A 24,657-nucleotide genomic window follows, 5' to 3' on the forward strand; every position below is an offset into this window, starting at 1 on the left:
TTTTTAAACAGGGTTTTAAAATCAGCATTTCACTTTCAAACCTGTAATATTATATATCTGTTTGCGGTTGACCCCCAAAGTTTCTAGAATTTTCTGAGTTTCGAAAGTGGCTCGCGGTCGACCGTGAGTTTTCCACGGTCAACCCCCGTACTGTCAAATCTGCTCTAACGGCTAGTTTCCAGAGCCGTTGTTGAGCTGGTTTTTTGGTCTTTTCTTGGCTTTCTCTTGGTTTTGGGGTTTCATATAAATACCCCCTTTTACCTTAGTTTTCGATAGCAATCCAAGAGGTTTAACAAAGTTTTAATAAAGGGTTTAAGTTTGTTTAAAGTGTGTTTATAAGCTTTTAAGCATTTGAGTGTTTCGGTTTTGTGAATCAATTCCACAAGAGCTTGAGGAGATTATCTATTGAAGTTTGATCTTCCAACTATTCTCCCTCCATCTCTTGATCTATTGATAAGTTTTCTAAACTCTATTTCTAGCTTTTTTTATGTATTTAATTATCATTGTTATTAAGCTAGAATTATATTGAGTTTAGTTTTGATTTATATCTCATTGTTACACACAACCACATTGAGCTTATTGTATTTTCATACATAGTATATTTGGGTTGGTGAGAGTTGTAACAATTGAGTGTGAGCTTTCATTGTGTTCTCATCCATATTAGAGAACAATCATTTATTGTATTTGTATTTATTATGAGATTCACTTTGTCATACACTTGTACACCGAGAGAAGTGTGTGGCGAGAGTCAGGGATCATCCCAAGAGGAGTGGCATCGGTTGACGAACCTAGGGAGAGGTTGTATCCGAGCACTTGAGGGAGACACGTCTAGTTCAACACTTGAGAGGGTGTAGAGTGGGATTACAAGAGTGTGTGAGTTATAGAGTTTTCGGTAAACTAGAAAACGTAGTGTGAGGTATAAACGTTATCCGGGTGAACGTAGAAAACCCAGTTGTGATAGTGAATTTCTCCCCGGGGGTGGGAAGCGGAGACGTAGGACGGAAGATCCGAACTCCGTGATCATTTGATTGTGTTTGAGTGTGCTTTGGCTTTTATTCTTATTTGTGATCATTGCTCATATCGCCATTGTCTCATTATTTAGTTTGCCCACTATCTAGTCATCATTAAAACTTGTCACAGTGTAGTCATGTCTTGAGTAATGGAGAAAGAGGCAACTTACAAGTAAAAAAGGTTTACCACTTTCTCCATTACCCATCATGATCTGACAAAGCCGGCCACTGTAGTTATTTTCATGTTGGCTACTTAGTGCAAAATGCTAATCTGAAGTGATTCTTTTTTAGGTAAAATGGTTGCTAAAATTATCAGAAATAACTGAAATCAAGGTGGTTCAAAGCTTCAGCGAGAATGCCAGGTCTTATTTAGAAAGTATAGTAAGTTACTTCAGCAAAGCTGATGCTTTGGAAGTAAAAAAGATTGACAAAGTAACTAACCACGATGTTAATGTAGTGGAATACTTCTTGAAACAGAAATGTCAATCTAATGCTGAGATTGCTGAGGTGAGTTTTTGATGTTCCTTGTTGTGGGTACTCTACTCTTCCTCTTTTTTTAACTATGACTAACTATGATTTCAAAGATTTCATTTGATGCTTAATATATGACATCAGATTCTACAAAATTCTTTTTTAAGTACTGGAGTTTTTCCATTTTGCTTGTACATCAGAGGATATAAATAATTTAGCCCATGCATTGGCAGTGAAGGAGGCGTTCAACAGTGTCATATTTCCTGTGATGATTGAGTTGTTGAATGCAATATGCAAATTAACGAAGGAAAATGCTCATATCTCCATGTTGTCTCGCACTCATGGACAGGTATTTTTCGTTCTAGATGAGAGGCAACTCTTGTTATAACGGAATACCAACTTTTTGTTGATTAGATGTTATCTACAAAAACTTTAATAATATATAAGCATAATTGAAAATCTTAAATTTCCCTTTTATTTGTGTTTACACATAGAAGGACATAGTTTATTGTATATATTGATTTAGTAAAAAGAATCAGAAGCTATTAGACTAAGAAAATGCAGAGAATGCTTCAAGGGAAAACAAAAATTCTTTTTCATTTCCATGAACTAATTTATTTAGCAATCCTAAATTCTTAATGAAATTTATCCCAAATGGAGAGGGGATGCAACTAACAAGAGCACGTTTAGAGAAGGATTAGAGAAGTGGGATTACTCAAAGAAAAACAAAGTACTCTTGGGTTTTAAAAGTTAAACTTAATCTAAGGTGCACAGGGTAATATTCCACTAAGAATTTTTCCCTAATGTCCTAGTGGTAAAGTTAAACTTAATCTAAGGTGCACAGGGTAATATTCCACTAAGAATTTTTCCCTAATGTCCTAGTGGTAGATTTTTTTTTGGTTGCAATAACTCAAAGATTTCTGGCTGGTCATTTTGGTGAATTTTTATTTTTACAAAAGTTTTTTTTGGTTGCAATAACTCAAAGATTTCTGGCTGGTCATTTTGGTGAATTTTTATTTTTACAAAAGTAAGCTTTTTTTGGGGGGGGCATATATAGAAATAATTAAATAATGATTACATGTTGAAACTTAGGAATTTTCTACATGGGGCTAATACATCATGTATAATTACTAGTTTGATAAAGATTATACTGTCTATCTTCGTTCATATATGTTTGCAGGACATGTTCTACATTCCTTTCTTCACAAGTTTTTAGCTTGATGCTATGAAATAAATTGAATGGAACCTTTTCAATCTGAAGGATAAAAATAATATAATCATGTCTTCGTTTCTTATTTAGTCCTATCAGAAAATGAGTGAGAAGTTAAGTTGCTTAAATAGGTATGCCCAAGACTCCAGGACATGAGTGAGGATTTAAGTGGCTTAAATTATTTAAGTGTAACATTGGTTAGTCGATTTTGGCAGCAGATTGAGCCAAACAACACATTACACTTGTTGGGTCCCACGGCTTGTACCGCACCAATGGGCCCATCAGGCCGGGGCGTGACATGGCCAATATTAGAAGCGGACATATCCGAAGTTGACTGCTCAAAGCAGCTAAAATATCATATTGATAATTTTTATCGTTATGCTACAGGAATAAATGATTTGCTTTTGTAATAGGTTTATGTGGTTTAGTTCTGATATCTTCTAACTCCCTTTGTAGCCTGCTTCACCCACTACTTTGGGAATGGAGATGGCAAATTTTGCTTTCAGACTAAGTGAAGTAGGAAAGACCTTTACAGAAGTGCAAATATTGGGCAAGTGTGCTAGAGCTGTTGGATACTACAATGCACACAAAGTTGCATATCCTAATATTGATTGGCCCACTATTGTTGCTGAGTTCGTGACCTCTTTTAGGTTAGGTTTCAACCCTTACGTGACACATGCATGTTTATTTACTTCTACTACTTTTCTCTTTGCAAGGTTTTACCTATCTGATTCATTTCAGCATGATGGAATTTTTTTGCGTAATTAAGTAGTGTATAGACAATTTTGATATGGTTTTTTCTTTGTGGATGACTTGGATATGTTTCATTAATGGGAGGAGTACTTTATTTACATGTACTTTTTTGACACTGCTGCTTGTATTAATTGTTCTCTGCTTGAACTACTTTACTAGTAAACAGTCCTCGTGAAGATTTAGGCAACTATACAAACTGTAAAAGTGTATAACTAATAGAGCCTTAGGATTTTCTTTAATATGAGTTTTGCAATCGACTCAGGTGACTGAAATGTAGGTTATTTTTTCCATTTCACATTTCAAGAGCTTACAAAAGGTGATTCATATAGTAAGTAGATACTATCATGTGCATGCTTGATAATAAGTAGATACACTTGTAGGTTATCTATTTATATTAGAATTACAGTACCATTATCAATTAGCCTATTCTACGCCAACCCGTTAGTGCATAAATAATAATGGAATTGCAGCACCAGCTAATAATTTTGTTAAGTTTGTGTTGTCTAAAAGGTTACGTCAATGCAGCCTATGATTGGAATGGCACTTGACTTGTATGCGTACTCTCTATCTGAGCCTGTTGCTTGCTTCGTACATAGATTGAGCCGGATGACTATATCGCAAAGCTTTTCAATGCAGTTGTTCAGTTTAATAACATCCTAACAGATTTTGATCGGGATATATGGAGCGATATTTCGTTAGGTTATTTTAAGCAGGTAACATTCTTATGCTTGACCACTATACCCCTAAAATATTAGGACCTATTTTAGCTCCCAAACTTCCAATTTTGAACTAAACGATTTCATGATAATTTTTCTTTCTAGATGATCAAGGCTGGGGAGATTGGATCTTCAACTATGCCTCATAAAGTTAATCCCATTGATTTTGAGAATAGTGAGGGCAACTTGTGTTTGGCTAATGCTATTTTATATGCTCTCAGCTCGAAATTGCCCATCTCTCGTATGCATGTGTGTATCATTTACTTCTCCATCTTTATTTATGGTTCTTGAGGAGTACCTAATGTGAAGTTCAGTGCTATATCATAGTTCAAAAAACACGTCTTAGTGTCTTATTCTGGTAAAGTTATACTATACTTATTGCATGTGTAGTCATTGACAGAGGGATTTGACCGATTCCACTGTTTTGAGGAATTTGGGTATTGGATCTGGGTATTCTCTCTTGGCATACAAAAGTGCACTACAAGGAATCTGGAAGCTTCAGGTTAGTACTAAAATCTGTATGAGATGGTTATCACTAGAGAATTAGATATAAAGCTAGATGTGTTATTGGTAGGAAATGTGTCGCTGTCATCGTTCTTTGCTTCATGTGTGTTGTTTGTTCTGTTCTTACTTTAACTATTTGGGTTGGGCATATGTTGAATTTGAATTCGTCACTAATGCAAGATGCTAAATTCTATGAATTATGAGATCATACAAATGTGGATCCATTTCAAGATGAATTCTTGTCTTGCTGTCAACATAATTTCTATCCAATGTACATCTGTCTAATAATATATATGATTTTACGGATGTTTAAGGTTTTTTCTATATAAGTATTTCTTTTCTAAACTTATACTAACCATTTCCCTCAAAAATATTGTATGAACTATGTCTTTGCTATCCTTTTTCAATTTCCTTTAGATCTATTATTTGGGATCCATAACAATAATATCTGGCATGATTCTTTTGAAAAAAATATGTCTGTACATTCGAGTAGTTGATGCGAAGAAAGATACATCTAAAAGTGGCAAAAGCTCCTTTCTTGCTCAATATGCTGCTGACGTATAAAGATAATCCTAATGTTAACATTTAATTAGCGGTGGCAAATGGGTCGGGTTGGGTCGGGTAGGGTCATAGTTGACCCAACCCATAAAAGTGTGACCCGACCCGACTCGTTTAACAAATGAGTCATTGCAATCCGACCCGTTTATTAAACGAGTTACCCAACACAACCCATATAACCTGAATAACCCATTTATCAAATCTCAGTTCAATATCGTGGATACTATATAGATCGGAATGAAATTCTTTTGACTCTTTCGACAACCATGAGTCAAAATATGCGATATTGCTACATAGATTGTACAAGAGATTGACCTTTTAATAACAATCCTAATTAAGGAATAGGTTACCACAAGCATTATAAACCACGGTCCCCGCCTTTTTGGCCGTTGCCTCACTCCGATGAACCCCCTAATCCCTCTGATCCTCACACGACATAAAAGTCAAAACCGGACCGAAACTGGGCTTTAGAAAAAAACCTGCGCACTCCCAAGCTGACCTCTGACCCTTCAACCCTGCAACATAGCTCCTCCTTGGATCCAGAGCTCTGCTCTTGAACAGATCCTAGCAGCTCTCCCCCATCGAGGTGAAGTAGTTCCCCGACAGCGATAGGTTCTCCAGCTTCTCGCAGCTTGCCAGGTCGCAGAACACGTCGGGCACCCATTTCCTCCCCTTCTCCGACATCCCCTTATCCTCCTCCGATCATGTTCGTACAAGCAGAACCGCGATCGATCTCTACTATTGAAATGCTGGCTCGCTGTCGATGAGGGCCAAGACATGGCTGATCGCGCCGGAGATGCTGGACCTGGTGAGAAACTGGGGGTCGAAGGAAGAGGAGAAAAAGGAGAAGGAGGAGGATGAACACGACGAAGATGATCTTCATATTTGGAGTTTGCAACCTATTTAGAATTAAACGGGTCCGTATTGAGTTGCACGGGTCAGTTCGAGTCAACCCTAATTTACCCATCTAACAAACGGGTCAGTTCGGGTTGACCCGTTTATGACTCGACCCATATAACTCGACCCGTACCTAATATAAACAGGTTGGGTCAGGTCAGGTTGATGGGTCGAGTCATAATTTGCCACCCCTACATTTAATCCAATTTATTCTGAAACTTGCCCAAATTAGTTTGAAGTTTAAAGCTCATTATTTTAAAGTAATAATACTTTGATTGTACATTTTTGATACAGTGCCATCAATTTGTCTCATTCCAAATAACATATTTAATAATGACATGACTCATGAAATTACACTGCTTTGTAACTCTCTTCATTTCTTAATTAATTATTTCTTCTCCATTATGTGTAGGTAAATTAGTCTCTTCTCAATGAAGACCTGGACCAGGTGTGGGAGGTGCTTGCAGAACCAATACAAACAGTAAGTCCTGACAATGCACTGCACTTCCCTTTAGACTTTATTATGACTACTTTTGTATAATTTTTCTTTTTTCTGCTTTTGTTGGTTATATGATGTAATATCAAAGGTTTGTTGTATGTCGTATTATTTTTGAAGGTTTTATATAAGACATCTAATTCCACCTCCCCCAGTATTTTGACTATATGATGGGAAAGATGACAGTCCAAGAGAGGGGTATTTTCACGCGAAAACAAATAGAATATAATTACATTAAGTCTCAATGATGGTCTAGTTACGAACTATTATTCTAGCATTCCTTCTTAAGATGGAAGAGTATATAGACCTGTCATTTTTAGCTAGTTAAATCTAAGCAAAAAATTCCCTTCCCCTTCCTCCCCCACACCCCCCCCAAAAAAGGTAATGTTTTAGGGAAACCGTTACCTATCTGTTTGAATTAACATGTGAAGTGACATTTTGCTCAATATCATTTCATAATGAAGTGACAATCAACCTTTATATGCTTCATGTTCTCATGAGACTTAGTTTGTACCATTGGCAATATACGCCATAACCTAATTATTACGATGTATTTCCATAGTCTGAGGTAGAAATACACCTATCTCCTGGTGAAGGTATTTAATCAACATAATCCCTCAAGTAGCAAGAGACATAACTTGATAATCAACCTTAGCAATAAATCATGGCACGGTAGTCTGCTTCATCGTGAGATCACTATATTCCTCAAATAAAAGTAAAATATTTGCCAATGAGACACTATCAAGAATATAATTTGCTCAATCAACATCAAAGTAACCAATAATATTAAAGAATAAAAGAGACCCTTGTTGCTGATGGACTCTCTCTTGTTTTCTTGTATTAGGTTATGCGCAGATACAACGTCCCAGAGGCATATGAGAAGCTGAAGGATCTCACCAGAGGAAGAGTTGTCAGCAAGGAGAGAATTCAAAAGTTTACTAATTGCTTGCAATTGCCAGAAGAAGCAAAGAGCGTTCTCTTGAATTTGACTCCCCAGTCATACATTAGAGAAGCAGAGAAGTTGTCTAAGTCTATCGACGATCATGTGGATTTGGTTAATGGGTTCAGGCTTTTATAGCCGTTGAAACAAGCGTTGAATGAACGAGATAAAAATTTTACTAATTGAATTCTTCGTGGTTCATGTTACTTCCCCTTTGCATTTTCGTTATGAGCAATGGCAGTTGATACCACAAACCGTTTGTGTTTGTATTATTGTGTAAGCTTGCAAGGGTAAATTAACAAAAGGAAAACGAAATTGAATAAGCTTGTAGCATTTTTGGGTGATCTTTAGACCAGGGCAATCAGTTTCATTTGGTTCTTTTACTTATGGCCTGGAGGAAGAAAATTGCAAGCAGGAGGCTTCAAATACTAGAAATGGATTATGGAGAAGCAACACGGGTACGCTTCCATGTATTGCTAAGTTCATTGTATTCTCCTTGTGTCAATTGTATTTTGTATTCTCCTGGTACTTGTATTTGTGATCAACATACAGGAATCAGAATGCTTCGGCTGTTATATTGTAAGCCGGGGGATTTGAATATTGGATTTACGCCCCCATGCAGGTTTTTCCCCCTTGTGTCAATTGTCTCCTTGATAGTTTGTTTTCATTTGAAATACTTGAAGTTTGTTTACCTCGACACTTATATTTATATTGATTTTTGGTAGCTACCCCTTCCGCAGGATGCAATCTTGTTTTTGCGATTTGAACAATATGCTTGTGTTCTTTTCTTTTGAAATAAAGTATTTGTGTACTTTAATCTATAAATATCAACAAACCTGTGTGTGGTATACAGGTATTGGTGGGATGATTCTGCCTTAGTATTCTATTTTTGTTCACAACATAGATTTCTTGTTTTTTACATATATAAATGTTGTTAGTTATTATCCTATTCTTCTCTCTCAATCTTTAACATCTGTATGGTCTTGAAACTACTAAAACAACTATCAAAATATCCGGTGGAAATTTTATGTGGCGTGATCTCGTCTATAAGAATTGAGATATGTGGTAAGGATTGAGATAATTAGACCATGTTTTTATCACATAAGTAAAGAGAATCCAGATCCGAAAAATACAATTGCTTCTCAAATTATATCAAAATATGCAAAATCAACACCTAAATATGCAAAAACAAAAATCACTTACAAAAATCACTCTAGTTCTTTCTCTAACGTGCCTCAAAAGAGTACAGTTTGCTTCGAACTCGAAGAGTAAATATTTGCCAAAACCTATTGACAGTAAAAAGTTTATTGTTCTGTTGAATTTCGTGATAGCTGTTATATCAAGTTTTTCTCATTACTACTTGAATTAACTTAAGTTTCATCAGCTTAATATTCTGTTCTTTTCTCAGAAATAGTGCCTATAGCTTGGGATCTCATGCAACTATTTTTATGATAAGTATGAAGAGTTTTGAGAAATGAAAAAAAAGAGAAAAAAAGGAAAAAAAGAAAAGAAATATGAGCTATTTGTATTGCAGTAAGCAAGCGGACATACAAAAAATAGCCTGATTATTTCTACAAGTAAAGTTTCTTTCACTTATAACGGAATGTACCACTACCACCCAAATACTGTTAGCGTCTTTAATATTTGATGAAAGTTAACAGTGGTGATTCTTAACATTACATTCGTCATAAGATTTTTCTGACGTGACAATGATCTGACCCTGCCATGTTCAGCAAAAATATTAGTGAAATCACAAGTTCGACATACACGTTTGTATGAAACTTGCAACTAATTTTTTCTAACGTAGCAGCCATGTGATCTCCTCAACAATATTTTACAGAAATTTGTAAAGAGAATATAGATTGATGACATTGATAATATTTATGACTGTGGTTGACGATTCTAAATATTAATGATTCGAAAGGACCAAAAAGATACTTGGCTAGCACATGAGGGACGTACAACGAAGTTTTGCCAAAAATCTATATGCATTATTAGATTATCCATCATTTACCTTCCTTTTGAAGAAAATATCTGATGAACTGAACCTAACCTCAACAGGAAAAGCGTATAAAATGAATCAAGGCGCTCGCTCCTTGCTCTCTCCGATTCCTTAAAAAAGGCGGCTCCTTTTTCCTGCTCCACTAAACCCCGAACAAATTCCCCCCTTAAAAATCTAGGGTTAGGGTTTCGATATCGTCTACAACTCCAAGGAAAAGCTCTTATCACCCCTTCGAGCCCCGTTCGCTTTCTTGCCGCCCTTTTACTCCTCTCCCCCTTCATCTTCGATCAGCATACGATCATGCCAGCTAGGGTTTCGGATTCAGCCCACCCATCCTCAGCGATTCGAATAACTTAAGGTTTCGTTGAGCAGTTCAGAAGGAGTCACGACTACAAAGGTAAATATCTCCATTCCCGGATTCCTGGCTAGGGAATTTTCACGAACACAAGCCATGCCTTTTATTGACTGCATGCTTGTTTTTTACTTTTTTGTGATTATTTTGTTGCTAAGTTTTCTTAAATCTCATGTACTATAATCTTGAAATGTTTCTCAAAAGTGGCATCTTTTAGATTTTTGAATAAAGATAGGATTTTTTATAAGTTTACGGGAGGGAATATTTTGGGATAGAGCCTAAAACTTTTAGTAAATAATAAATATCATATGCTATTGGTCACTTTTTTTTCTTCTTCTGGATTTGTAATGTAGGGCTTCCACTGTTGTATTTTAAATTTCAGGTTCTTAATTTTTTTTAAATAAATTGAGATGATCCTTTGGCAGTCCCCAATTTATAGTGAGCTGTATTCAATCAAATAATTGGGCTTATGAATCTTCAATGATGATTAAATTTGATCCAAAATGATCTACTTTTTTTTGTGATCCTTTTTCTTCAATTTTCCTCATACTTGGACAACTGGTTGAATATGTTTTAGCTGTGTGAACTTTAATATTTTAGATGGAGCATCATCGTAAAGAGGAGGTTGTTGATCTTGAGTCTTTTAGCATTATGGCTGTATCACCTTTAGATGGCCGATATTTGCAGAAAGTCAAGGACTTGCACCCATTCTTTAGTGAATATGGGTTAATCCATTACCGTGTAATGGTCGAGGTAACTTTCATTAAATTCTCCTATAAGAATACAGATTTAATAAGTGCTTTTTTATTCAACACCCGTGCACAGTGTTAGTCTTACATTAAGTTTTTTTTAAGAATAATTGTTCCATATTTAAATGTAGATTATACAATCATTTTTGTAGCGAATGATAAAGAAATGTTTCTGGTAAAGCATGAAGAAACTGTGGTTGTTGATTGGATATCCTTGTTTGTCTGGCTTACAAATCATAATATGTCTCAGGTATTTAGATAAAAGGTTTAAAGCCTTAGTTAACTCAAAAGATTTAAAGTTGTGCCTAAAATGTTCTGTAAACCGTTGGGATATTTATATTTGATATGCATATCTGACAATAGTAGCCCTCTTCTAATAAATTTGCTTATGATGTAGTATTAGTAGTTTCAGTATAAGTCCATCGAACATTGTTTATTTAGGTCATACTTATTAGTGTGCTTTCTTTTACAATCTGACAAAACATCCATCCTCTGCTTTGATATAGGTAGCAGTCTTCATTAAAACTTGTCATAGTGTAGTCATGTCTTGGGTAATGGAGAAAGAGGTAACTTACAAGTAAAAAATGTTTACCTCTTTCACCATTACCCATCATGATCTGACAAAGCTAGCCACTGTAGTTATATTTTCATGTTGGCTACTTAGTGCAAAATGATAATCTGAAGCGATTCTTTTTTAGGTAAAATGGTTGTTAAATATAACAGAAATACCTGAAATCAAAGAGGTTCAAAGCTTTAGTGAGAATGTCAGGTCTTATTTAGAAAGTATAGTTAGTGGCTTCAGCAAAGCTGATGCTTTGGAAGTGAAAAAGATTGAAAAAGTAACTAACCACGATGTTAAGGCAGTGGAATACTTCTTGAAATAGAAATGTCAATCGAATGCTGAGATTGCTGATGTGAGTTTTTGATGTTCCTTGTTGTGGGTACTCTATGCTTCCTCTTTTTATAACTATGACTAATTGTGGTTTCGAACATTTCATTTGATGCTTAATATTAGACATCAGATTCTACAAAATTCTTTTTTAGGATTTGGAGTTTTTCCATTTTGCTTGTACATCAGATGATATAAATAATTTAGGCCACACATTGGCACTGAAGGAGGCATTCAACACTGTCATATTTCCTGTGATGATTGAGTTGTTGAATGCAATATGCAAATTAGCGAAGGAAAATGCTCATATCTCCATGTTGTCTCGCACTCATGGGCAGGTATTTTCAGTTCTAGATGAGAGGCAACTCTTATTATAATGGAATACCAACTTTTTGTTGATTAGTTGTTATCTACAAAAACTTTAATGCTATATAAGCATAATTGAAAATCTTATATTTCCCTTTTATTTGGGTTTACACATAGAAGGACATAGTTTATTGTATATATTGATTTAAAAAAAAGAATCATAAGCTATTAGACTAAGAAAATGCAGAGAATGCTTCAAGGAAAAAGAAAAATTCTTTTTCATTTCTATGAAAAGCTATTAGACTAAGAAAATGCAGAGAATGCTTCAAGGAAAAAGAAAAATTCTTTTTCATTTCTATGAACTAACTTATTTAGCAACTGACAAGAGGAATGCTTCAAGGAAAAAGAAAAATTCTTTTTCATTTCTATGAACTAACTTATTTAGCAACTGACAAGAACACGTTTAGAGAAGGATTAGAGAAGTGGGAGTACTCAAAGAAAAACAAAGTACTCTTGGGTTTAAAAAGCTAAACTTAATGTTAGGTGCACTGGGTAATATTCCACTAAGAACTTTTCCCTAATGTCCTGGTGGTGGATTTTTTTGGTTGAAATAACTCAAAGATTTCTGGCTGGTCATTTCGGTGAATTTTTTTATACAAAAGTAAGCTTTTTTGGTGGGGAAGGGGGCATATATAGAAAAAATTAAATAATGATTACGTGCTGAAACTCAGGAATTTTCTACATGGGGCTAATACATCATGTATAATTACTGGTTTGATAAAGGTTATATTGTCTATCTTCGTTCATATATGTTTGCAGGACATGTTCTACATTCCTTTCTTCACGAGTTGTTAGCTTGATGCTATGAAATAAATTGAATGGAACCTTTTCAATCTGAAGCTTAAAAATAATATAATCATGTCTTTGTTTCTAATTTAGTCCCACATCAGAAAATGAGTGAGAAGTTAAGTTGCTTAAATAGGTATGCCCAAGACTCAAGTGTAACACACCTAGTTGATTTTGGCAGTGGGTTGAGCCAAACGTGTAACACTTGGTAGGTCCCATGGCTTGTACTGCACTAATGGGCCCGGCGGCCCAGGACGTAACAAATTGTATCATAGCAGTTGCGAGTCAGAAGTGTGGAGCTAAGTGCTATGCGGGGCTAAGTGCAGTATTGCGTGAGTGCGGTGGGAGCCACCTCTAGAGTCCACATAACCTAGTGATACCAGGATGTGCCACTTGTCATGTCATGATGATGACGTCGCTTATGTAAGGTGGGGTATTTGTGACAATCCTATTTAGTCGAACATCAGGAAATGAGTGAGAATTTAAGTGGCTTAAATTATTTAAGTGTAACATCGGTTAGTCGAATTTGGTAGTAGGTTGAGCCAAACAACACGTTACACTTGTTGGGTCCCACGGCTTGTACTGCACCAATAGGCCCGTCAGGCCGAGGCATGACATGGCCAATATTAGAAGCGGACATATACTAAGTTGACTGCTCAAAGCAGCTGAAATATCATATTGATAATTTTCATCGTTAAGCTACAGGAATAAATGATTTGCTTTTGTAATAGCTTTATGTGGTTTAGTTCTGATATCTTCTAACTCCCTTTGTAGCCTGCTTCACCCACTACTTTGGGAAAGGAGATGGCAAATTTTGCTTTCAGACTAAGTGAAGTAGGGAAGACCTTTATAGAAGTGCAAATATTGGGCAACTGTGCTGGAGCTATTGGAAACTACAATGCACATAAGGTTGCATGTCCTGATATCGATTGGCCAACTGTTACAGCTGAGTTCATGACCTCTTTGGGGTTAGGTTTCAACCCTTACGTGACACAGGCATGTTTATTTACTTCTACTACTTTTCTCTTTGCAATGTTTTACCTATCTGATTCATTTCAGATTGATGGATTTTTTTTGCGTTATTAAGTAGTGCATAGACGATTTTTATATGGTTTTTTCTTTGCGGATGACTTGGACAAGTTTTATTAATGGGAGGAGTACTTTATTTACCTATACTTTTTTGACACTGCTACTTGTATTCGTTGTTCTCTGCTTGAACTACTTTACTAGTAAACAGTCCTCGTGAAGATTTAGGCAACTATACAAACTGTAAAAGTGTATAACTAATAGATCCTCAGAATTTTCTTTAATATGAATTTCGCAATCGACTCAGGTGACTGAAATGTAGGTTGTTTTTGCCATTTCACATTTCAAGAGTTTACAAAAGGTGATTCATATAGTAAGTAGATACTATCATGTGCAAACTTGATAATAAGTAGATACACTTGCAGGTTATCCATCTATCTTGGAATTACAGTACATTTATCAATTAGCCTATTCTACACCAACCAGTTAGTGCATAAATAATAATGGAATTGCAGCACAAGCTAATAATTTTGTTAAGTTTGTGTTGTCTGAAAGGTTACGTCAATGTGGCCTATGAATGGAATGACACTTGACTTGCATGCATACTCTCTTTCTGAGCCTGTTGCTTGCTCCGTATGCAGATTGAGCCGCATGACTATATCGCAAAACAACACAAGGGTAAATAATCTAAATAAGATAGTGGATGAAATAAATGAGCAATGCACAATTGGTGATATAAGATAAATGTAAAAGCAAATGCGCTAATGACAAACTCAAACACACTCAAATGATCACGGATTTCGGACCTTCCGTCCTACGTCTCCGCTCCCCACTCCCGGGGAGAAATCCACTATCACAACCGGGTTTTCTACGCTCACCCGAATAACGTTTACACCTCACAATTTCTCTCACGGAATTCAGTCCCCACGACCTACGTCTCCGCTCCTCACCTCGAGGAGATCTCCACTCACACTCTCACAATGTGGCTACACTCCACCCTCACAGTACGGTTTTCTAGTTCACCGAAAACTTCACAACACACTTAATGTAACAAATATAAATTTGTTCTCTACAATGAATGAGAACTCAAATAAGCACAACTCAAAGTTACAATCTCTCACCACCCAACTATACTATGTATGAAAGATACAATAAGCTCAATGTGTGTGTGTGTGTAACAATGAGTAAATAAAATCAAATCAACTAAACTCAAGTATGAAATCTAGCTTAAGAACAATGATAATCAAACAAGTATATAAATGTAAAGCTAGAGTTTGAGTTTAGAAAACTTCTCAATTTGATAACAAGAGATGGAGGGATGATAGTTGAAAGCTCAAACTTCAATAGATAATCTCCTCAAGCTCTTGTGGAATTTGATTCACAAAATCGAAACACTCAAATGCTTAAAAGCTTATAAACACACTTTAAACAAACTTAAACCCTTGATTAAAACTTTCTTAAAACTTGTTTTAAAACTCTCTTGGTAAATTGAAAAGATATCAGCAAAGGGGTATTTATACCCTCTAAAGATCTCAGCAAAAATCCCCAAAACAAATGACAAAACAACCCCCAGAGAAACAGCTCAGAAATAGTCGTTACTAGCCAACGGCTATATTGTCGGTCGACCGAAAATTCCGTCGGTCGACCGATTTGAGCTCTCGGTCGACCGGACCGGTCGACCGATGACTCTCTGGAAAAATACTGATGAATGGTCAATTGACCGGTCGACCGTACCGGTCGACCGAAAACTGACATTCCAGAAAAAATCGGTTTTAGAGCTGATTTTAAAACCCTGTTTAAAAATATCAAATAAATTCCAAAAAATGTAAAACTTTGGGGAATGATTGTAGACATGATAATGAACATGCTACAGTGACTGGTTATCAGAAAAGACTTCCCAAATGAAAAATATCATTATTTTACAAACTAGTCCAAAACATGAAAATATGAGATACTTGAATTTTGATGTTTTGACATAAACCAACTTTTGAAACTTTGTGAAATGTTTTTATAGACTTAGTAAAACATGTATAAACTGATATTGAAGTCTATAAACTAAGAATACAATATTTTCACAAAATTGCATATTCTATGCAATGTTTTCAAAAACACAATAGAAAATATGAAATATATAATTTCATATATATAATCATAAAAATATATATGCATAGAAACCAAAACTTATATATATATATATGACTATATATATATATACGAAGAAACCAATAAGATGTGTGTGTATAGATATTGAGCTTAACGTACTTAACACACATAATATAAAACCTAAAACTATATTACCCAAGCAATCTTGATCTTCAATTAAGCTTGACTTGGTACACTTGCGGATGAAGCTTGAACTTGATCTTTAACTTGAATTGTATAGGCTTCAACCCGACATTCCGCCAACCTCCTTTGCATATCATCGTTGAAGCTCTATTCCATCCAACCTCCAACAAGTTGTTTGTCTACAATAAATACGAAAACACAAATAATAGACAAACAACATTAGTAGTAAAATGTTTGTTAAACATCATCAAAACAAGAAGGCCAACATGATTTTGATCGGGACATATGGAGCTATATCTCATTAGGTTATTTTAAGAAGGTAACTTTCTTATGCTTGACCACTATACCCCTAAAATATTAGGACATATTTTAGCTCCCAAACTTCCAATTTGGAACTAAATGATTTCATGATAATTTTGCTTTTAAGATGCCAAGGCTGGGGAGATTGGATCTTCAACTATGCCTCATAAAGTTAATCCCATTGATTTTGAGAATAGTGAGGGCAACTTGTGTTTGGCTAATGCTATTTTATCTGCTAGCTCAATTCGAAATTGCCCATCTCTCGTATGCTGGTATGTATCATTTACTTTTCCATCTTTATTCATGTTTCTTGAGGAGTACCTAATATGAAGTTCAATGCTATATCACAGTTCAAAAAACACGTCTTAGTGTTTCATTTTGGTAAGGTGATACTATACTTATTGCTTGTGTAATCATTGACAGAGGGATTTGACTGATTCCACTGTTTTGCGGAATTTGGGTTTTGGATCTGGGTATTCTCTCTTGGCATACAAAAGTGCACTACAGGGAATCCGGAAGCTTCATGTTAGTAGTAAAATCTGTATGAGATCGTTATCACTAGAGAATTACATATAAAGCTAGATGTGTTATTGGTAGGAAATGTGCCGCTGTCGTCGTTCTTTGCTTCATGTATGTTGTTTGTTCTGTTCTTTCTTTAACTATTTGGGTTGGGCATATGTTGAATTTGAATTCGTCACTAATGCAAGATACTAAATTCTATGAATTACAAGATCATAGAAATGTAGATCCATTTCAAGATGAATTCTTGTCTTGCTATCAACATAATTTCTATCCAATGTACATCCATCTAATAATATATATGATTTTACGTATGTTTAAGTTTTTTATTTTTATATAAGTATTTCTTTTCTAAAATTGTACTAACCATTTCCCTCAAAAATATTGTATGAACTATGTCTTTGCTATCATTTTCAATTTCCTTTAGATCTATTATTTGGGATCCATAACAATGGTATCTGGCATGATTCTTTTGAAAAAATTCTGTCTGTACGTCCGAGTAGTTGGTGCGAAGAAAGGTACGTCTAAAAGTGGCAAAAGCTCCTTTTTTGCTCAATATGCTGCCGACGTATAAAGACAATCCCAATGTTAACATTTAATTAGGGGTGGCAAATGAGTCGGGTTGGGTCGGGTAGGGTCATAGTTGACCCAACCTGTATAAGTGTGACCCGACCCGACCCGTTTAACAAATGAGTCAATGCGATCTGACCCGTTTATTAAACGGGTTACCCGACTCGACCCATATAACCCGAATGACCCGTTTATCAAATCTCAGTTCAATATCATGGATTCTATATAGATCAAGATGAAATTCTTTTGACTCTTTCGACAATCACGAGTCAAAATAAGCAATACTGCTACATAGATTGTACAAGAGATCGACCCTTTTAATAAACAATCCTAATTAAGGATTAGGTTGCCACTTATTCACAACATTATAAACCACGGTCCCTGCCTTTTTTGCTATCAGCTCACTCCGACGAACCCCCCAATCCCTCTAATCCTCGCACGGCATAAAAGTCAAAACCGGACAGAACCTAGGCTTTAGAAAAAAAACCAACGCACTCCCAGGCTAACCTCTGACCCTTCAACCCTACAACTTAGTTCCTCCTCAGATCCAAAGCTCCGCTCTTGACCAGATCCCAGTAGCTCTCCCCCATCGAGGTGAAGTAGTTCCCCAACAGCGACAGGTTCTCTAGCTTCTCGCAGCTCGCCAGGTCGCAGAGCACGTCGGGCACCCATTTCCTCCCCTTCTCCGACCTCCCCTTATCCTCCTCCGATCTTGTCCATACGAGCGGAACCACGACCGATCTTGACCACTGAAATGCTGGCTCGCTATCGATGAAGGCCGAGACGTGGCCGACCGTGCCGGAGAAGCTGGACCTGGCGGGAAACTGGGGGTCGAAGGAAGAGGAGAGAGAGGAGAAGGAGGAGGATGAAGATGACAAAGATGATCTTCATATTTGGAGTTTGCAACCCATTTAGAATTAAACGGGTCGGTATTGGGTTACACGGGTCAGTTCGGGTCAACCCTAATTTACCCATCTAATAAACGGGTCAGTTCGGGTTGACCCGTTTATGACTCGACCCATATAACTCGACCCATACCCAATATAAACGGGTCAGGTCGGATCGGGTTGATGGATCGGGTCATAATTTATCACCACTACATTTAATCAAGTTTACTCTAAAACTTGCCCAAATTAGTTTGAAGTTTAAAGCTCATTATTTTAAAGTAATAATACTTTGATTGTACATTTTTTATACAGTGCCATCAATATGTCTCATTCCAAATTACATAGTTAATAATGACATGACTCATGAAATTACACTACTTTGTAACTCTCTTCGTTTCTTAATTCATTATTTCTTCTCCATCATGTGTAGGTAAATGAGTCTCGTCTCAATGAAGACCTGGACCAGGTGTGGGAGGTGCTTATAGAACCAATACAAACAATAAGTCCTGACAGTGCACTGCACTTCCCTTTAGACTGTTAGCGTCCATGGTTAAATCTGGATTAATACAGATATATAACAGCAAAAACCGAATAGAAAACTAAAGTGCAGTAATTTAAAATTTTCCAACTCAGCTGATGTGTGTTTGTAAAATGCTATTCTTAAAGCATTATTTAGCCTACTCCGGTGCAAGGATCCCAAGGCTAAATTGCTTCCAGGAACAACAGTCCAATACTTTGGTGTGCAACGACCCAGTACTGTCAAGATCTCCTCGATCTATAAGGCAAAGTTCTCCTCGATCTATCAGGCAAAGATCTCCTCGATCTATAAGACAATGATCTTCTCGATCTATTAGGCAAAGATCTCCTCGATCTATCAGGCAAAGATCTCCTCGATCTATAAGACAAAGATCTCCTCCATCTATAAGACCTTCTCGGTTTAGGCACTGTTCCTACGAGCACTAGCTATTCTACAACATATATATCTGTATATATTGATTGTTATTTTTAGAATGAATTTATCTGTATATATTGATTGTTATTTTTAGAATGAATTTTCCTTAAGGATTTAGGGTCTATTTATAGTGTTCGGGAAAACATTATGCACTAATAAAATAATAATATTTTACTATGCTCGTGGGACCCACGTCTTAAATTTTCTTTAGTGGGGCCCATAACTTTTGACAAAAAATTGAAAACATGGGCTGTTGTAGCAGCCCATGTGATTGTTGAAAAAAAAATATTCAACATAGACTTTGTTATGACTGCTTTCGTATAATTTTCTTTTTTTGTGCTTTTGTTGGTTATATGATGTAATATCAAAGGTCTGCTTGTATGTTGTATTGTTTTTGAAAGTTTTATATAGGACATCTAATTCCACCTCCCCCAGCATTTTGACTATATGTTGGGAAAGATGACAGTCCAAGATAGGGGTATTTTCACTCGAAAACAAATAGAATATAATTACATTAAGTCTCAATGATGGTCTAGTTACTATTTGAATTGACATGTGAAGTGACATTTTGCTCAATATCATTTCATAATGAAGTGACAATCAACCTTTATATGCTTCCTGTTCTCATGAGACTTAGTCTGTACCATTGGCAATATATGTAAGAACCTGATTATTACGATGTATTTCCATAGCCAGAGGTAGAAACACACCTATTTCCTGATGAAGGTATTCAATCAACACAACCCATCAAGCAGCGAAAGTCATAACTTGATAATCAACCTTAGTAATAAATCATTACACGATAGTCTGCTTCATCGTGAGATCACCATATTCCTCCAATAAAAGTACAATATCTGCCAACGAGACACTATCAAGAGTATCATTTGCTCAATCAACATCAAAATAACCAATAATATTAAAGAATAAAAGAGACCCTTGTTGCTGATGGACTCTCTCTTGTTTTCTTCAAACTCGAAGAGTAAATATTTGGCAAAACCAGTTGACAGTAAAAAGTTTATTGTTCTGTTGAATTTTATGATAGCTGTTATATTAAGTTTTGCTCATTACTGTTGACAGTAAAAAGTTTATTGTTCTGTTGAATTTTATGATAGCTGTTATATTAAGTTTTGCTCATTACTACTTGAATTAACTTAAGTTTCATCAGCTTAATATTCTGTTCTTTTCTCAGAAATAGTGGAATTAACTTAAGTTTCATCAGCTTAATATTATGTTCTTTTCTCAGAAATAGTGCCTATAGCTTGGGATCTCATGCAACTATTTTTATGATAAGTATGAAGAGTTTTGAGAAATGAAAAAAGAGAAAAAAAGGAAAAAAAGAAAAGAAAAATGAGCTATTTGTATTACAGTAAGCAAGTGGACATACAAAAAACAGCCTGATTATTTCTACAAGTAAAGTTTCTTTCACTTATAACAGAATGTACCACTACCACCCAAATACAGTTAGCGTCTTTAATATTTGATGAAAGTTAACAGTGGTGATTCTTAACATTACATTCGTCATTAGATTTTGCAGACGTGACAATGATCTGACCCTGCTATGTTCAACAAAAATATTAGTGAAATCATAAGTTCAACATACACGTTTGTATGAAACTTGCAACTAACTTTTGCTAACGTAGCAGCCATGTGATCTCCTCAACAATATTTTACAGAAATTTGCAAAAAGAACATAGATTGATGACATTGATAATATTAATGACTGTGGTTGACGACTTCTAAATATTAATGATCCGAAAGGACCGAAAAGATACTTGGCTAGCACATGAGGGACCTACAACAAAGTTTTGCCAAAAATCTATATGCATTATTAGATTATCCATCATTTATCTTCCTTTTAAAGAAAATATCAGATGAACTGAACCTAACCTCCACAGGAAACGTGTATAAAATGAATCAAGGTGCTCGCTCCTTGCTCTCTTCGATTCCTTAAAAAAAAGCGACTCCTTTTTCTCGCTCCACTAAACCCCAAACAAATTCCCCCTTTAAAAATCTAGGGTTAGGGTTTCGATCTCGTCTACAACTCCATGGAAAAGCTCTTATCACCCCCTTGAGCCCCGTTCACTTTCTTGCCACCCTTTTCCTCCTCTCCCTCTTCGACTTCGATCAATAGACGATCAAGTCATCTATGGTTTCGGATTCAGCCCACCCCTCCTCAGCGATTCGAACCACTTAGGGTTTCACTGAGCAGTTCAGAAGGAGTCATGACTACGAAGGTAAAGATCTCCATTCTCGGTTTCCTGGCTGGGGAATTTTCATGAACACAAGCCCTGCCTTTTATTGACTGCATGCTTGTTTTTTGCTTTTTTGTGATTATTTTATTACTAAGTTTTCTTAAATCTCATGTACTATAATCTTGAAATGTTTCTCAAAAGTGGCATCTTTTGGATTTTTGAATAAAGATAGGATTTTTTATAAGTTTACGAGAGGGAATATTTTGTGATGGAGAATAAAACTTTTAGTAAATAATAAATATCATATACTATAGGTCACTTTTTTTTCTTCTTCTGGATTTGTAATGTAGGGCTTCCACTATTGTATTTTGAATTTCAAGTTCTTAATTTTTTTAAATAAATTGAGATGATCCTTTGGCAGTCCCTAATTTATAGTGAGCTATATTCAATACAATAATTGGGCTTATGAATCTTCAATGATGATTAAATTTGATCCGGAATGATCTAATTTTTTTGGTGGTCCTTTTTCTTTAATTTTCGTCATATTTGGACAACTAGTTGAATATGTTTTGGCTGTGTGAACTTTAATATTTTAGATGGAGCATCATCGTGAAGAGGAGGTTGTTGATCTTTAATCTGTTAGCATTATGGCTCTATCACCTTTAGATGGCCGATATTTGCAGAAAGTCAAGGATTTGTACCCATTCTTTAGTGAGTATGGGTTAATCCTTTACCGTGTAATGGTCGAGGTAACTTTCATTAAATTCTCCTGTAAGAATACATATTTAATAAGTGCTTTTTATTCAACACCAGTGCACAATTTTAGTCTTACATTATGTTTTTTAAGAATAATGGTTTCATATTTAAATGTAGATTATACAATCATTTTTGTAGCGAATGATAAAGAAATGTTTCTGGTAAAGCATGAAGAAACTGTGGTTGTTGATTGGATATCCTTTTTCATCTGGCTTACAAATGATAATATGTCTCAGGTATTTAGATAAAAGGTTTAAAGCATTAGTTAGCTCAAAAGGTTTAAAGTTGTGCCTAAAATGTTATGTGAACCATTGGGATATTTATATTTGATATGCATATTTGACAATAGTACCCCTCTTCTAATAAATTTGCATACGATGTAGTATTAGCAGTTTCTGTATGAGTCCATCGAACCTTGTTTATTTAGGTCATGCTAATTAGTGTGCTTTCTTTTACAATCATGGCACGATAGTCTACTTCATCATGAGATCACCATATTCCTCCAATAAAAGTACAATATCTGCCAACGATACACTATCAAGAGTATCATTTGCTTAATCAACATCAAAATAACCAATAATATTAAAGAATAAAAGATACCCACGTTGCTGACGGACTCTCTCTTGTTTTCTTGTATTAGGTTATGCACAGATTAAACGTCCCAGAGGCATATGAGAAGCTGAAGGATCTCACCAGAGGAAGAGTTGTTAGCAAGGAGAGCATTCAAAAGTTCACTAATGGCTTGCAATTGCCAGAAGAAGCAAAGAATGTTCTCTTGAATTTGACTCCTCAGTCATACATTGGAGAAGAAGAGAATTTGTCTAAGTCTATCGACTATCATGTGGATTTGGTGAATGGGTTCAGGCTTTTAAAGCCGTTGAAACAAACGTTGAATGAACGAGATGAAAATTTTACTAATTGAACTATTTGTAGTTCATGTTACTTCCCCTTTGTATTTTCGTTATGAGCAAAGGCAGTTGATACTACAAACCGTTTGTGTTTGTATTATTGTGTAAGCTTACAAGGGTAAATTAACAAAAGGAAAACGAAATTGAATAAGCTTGTAGCATTGTTGGGTGATCTTTAGACCAGTGCAATCAGTTTCATTTGGTTCTTTTACTAATGGCCTGGAGGAAGAAAATTGCAAGCAGGAGGCTTCAAATACTAGAAATGGATTCTTGAGAAGCAACAAGGGTATGCTTCCATGTATTGCTAAGTTCATTGTATTCTCCTTGTGTCAATTGTATTTTGTATTCTCCTGGGACTTGTATTTGTGATCAACATACAGGAATCAGAATGCTTCGGCTATTATATCGTAAGTCGGGGGATTTGATTATTGGATTTATGCCCCCATGATGGTTTTTCCCCTTGTGTCAATTGTCTCCTTGATAGTTTGTTTTCATTTGAAATACTTGAAGTTTGTTTACCTCGACACTTATATTTATATTGATTTTTGGTTGGTACCCCTTCCGCAGGATGCAATAGTAATTCTTGTTTATGCGATTTGAACAAAATTCTTGTGTTCTTTTCTTTTGAAATAAAGTATCTGGGTACTTGAATCTGTAAATATCAACAAACATGTGTGTGGTATACTGGTATTGGTGGGAAGATTCTGCCTTAGTATTCTCTTTTTGTTCACAATATAGATTTCTTGTTTTTTACATATTTAGATGCAGTTAGTTGTTTTCCTGTTCTACTCTCTCAATCTTTAACATCTGTATGGTCTTGAAAATACTCGTACACTTGAAAACAAATATCAAAATATCCGGTGGAAATTTTATGTGGCGTGATCTCGTCTATAAGAATTGAGATAAGTGGTAAGGATTTAGAGAATTAGACCGTGTTTAATTATCACATAAGTAAAGAGAATACATATCCAAGAAATACAATTGCTTCTCTAATTAAATCAAAATATGCAAAATCAACATCTAATTATGCAAAAACAAAAATCACTTACAAAAATCATTCTAGTTCTTTCTCTAAAGTGCCTCAAAAGAGTACAGTCTGCTTCGAACTCGAAGAGTAAATATTTGGCAAAACCTGTTGACAGTAAAAAGTTTATTGTTCTGTTGAATTTCATGATAGCTATTATATCAAGTTTTGCTCATTACTACTTGAATTAACTTAAGTTTCATCAGCTTAATATTTTGTTCTTTTCTCAGAAAAAGTGCCTATAGCTTGGGATCTCATGCAACTATTTTTATGATAAGTATGAAGAGTTTTGAGAAATGAAAAAAGAGAAAAAAAGGAAAAAAAAGAAAAGAAAAATGAGCTATTTGTATTGCAGAAAGCAAGCGGACATACAAAAAATAGCCTAATTATTTCTACAAGTAAAGTTTCTTTCACTTATAACGGAATGTACCACTACCATCCAAATACTGTTAGCGTCTTCAATATTTGATGAAAGTTAACAGTAGTGATTCTTAACATTACATTCGTCATCAGATTTTGCTGACGTGACAATGATCTG

At 35.5% G+C, this 24,657-nt stretch overlaps 2 pseudogenes; both read left to right on the top strand.

The window, feature by feature from the left end:
- On the top strand, positions 1,160 to 7,693 carry LOC109845944 (annotated as a pseudogene).
- Positions 7,790 to 23,543, top strand: LOC109845945 (annotated as a pseudogene).

This window comes from Asparagus officinalis, chromosome 6 (genome assembly GCF_001876935.1).
Source record: "Asparagus officinalis chromosome 6, Aspof.V1, whole genome shotgun sequence".
NCBI classification, from domain to species: domain Eukaryota; kingdom Viridiplantae; phylum Streptophyta; class Magnoliopsida; order Asparagales; family Asparagaceae; genus Asparagus; species Asparagus officinalis.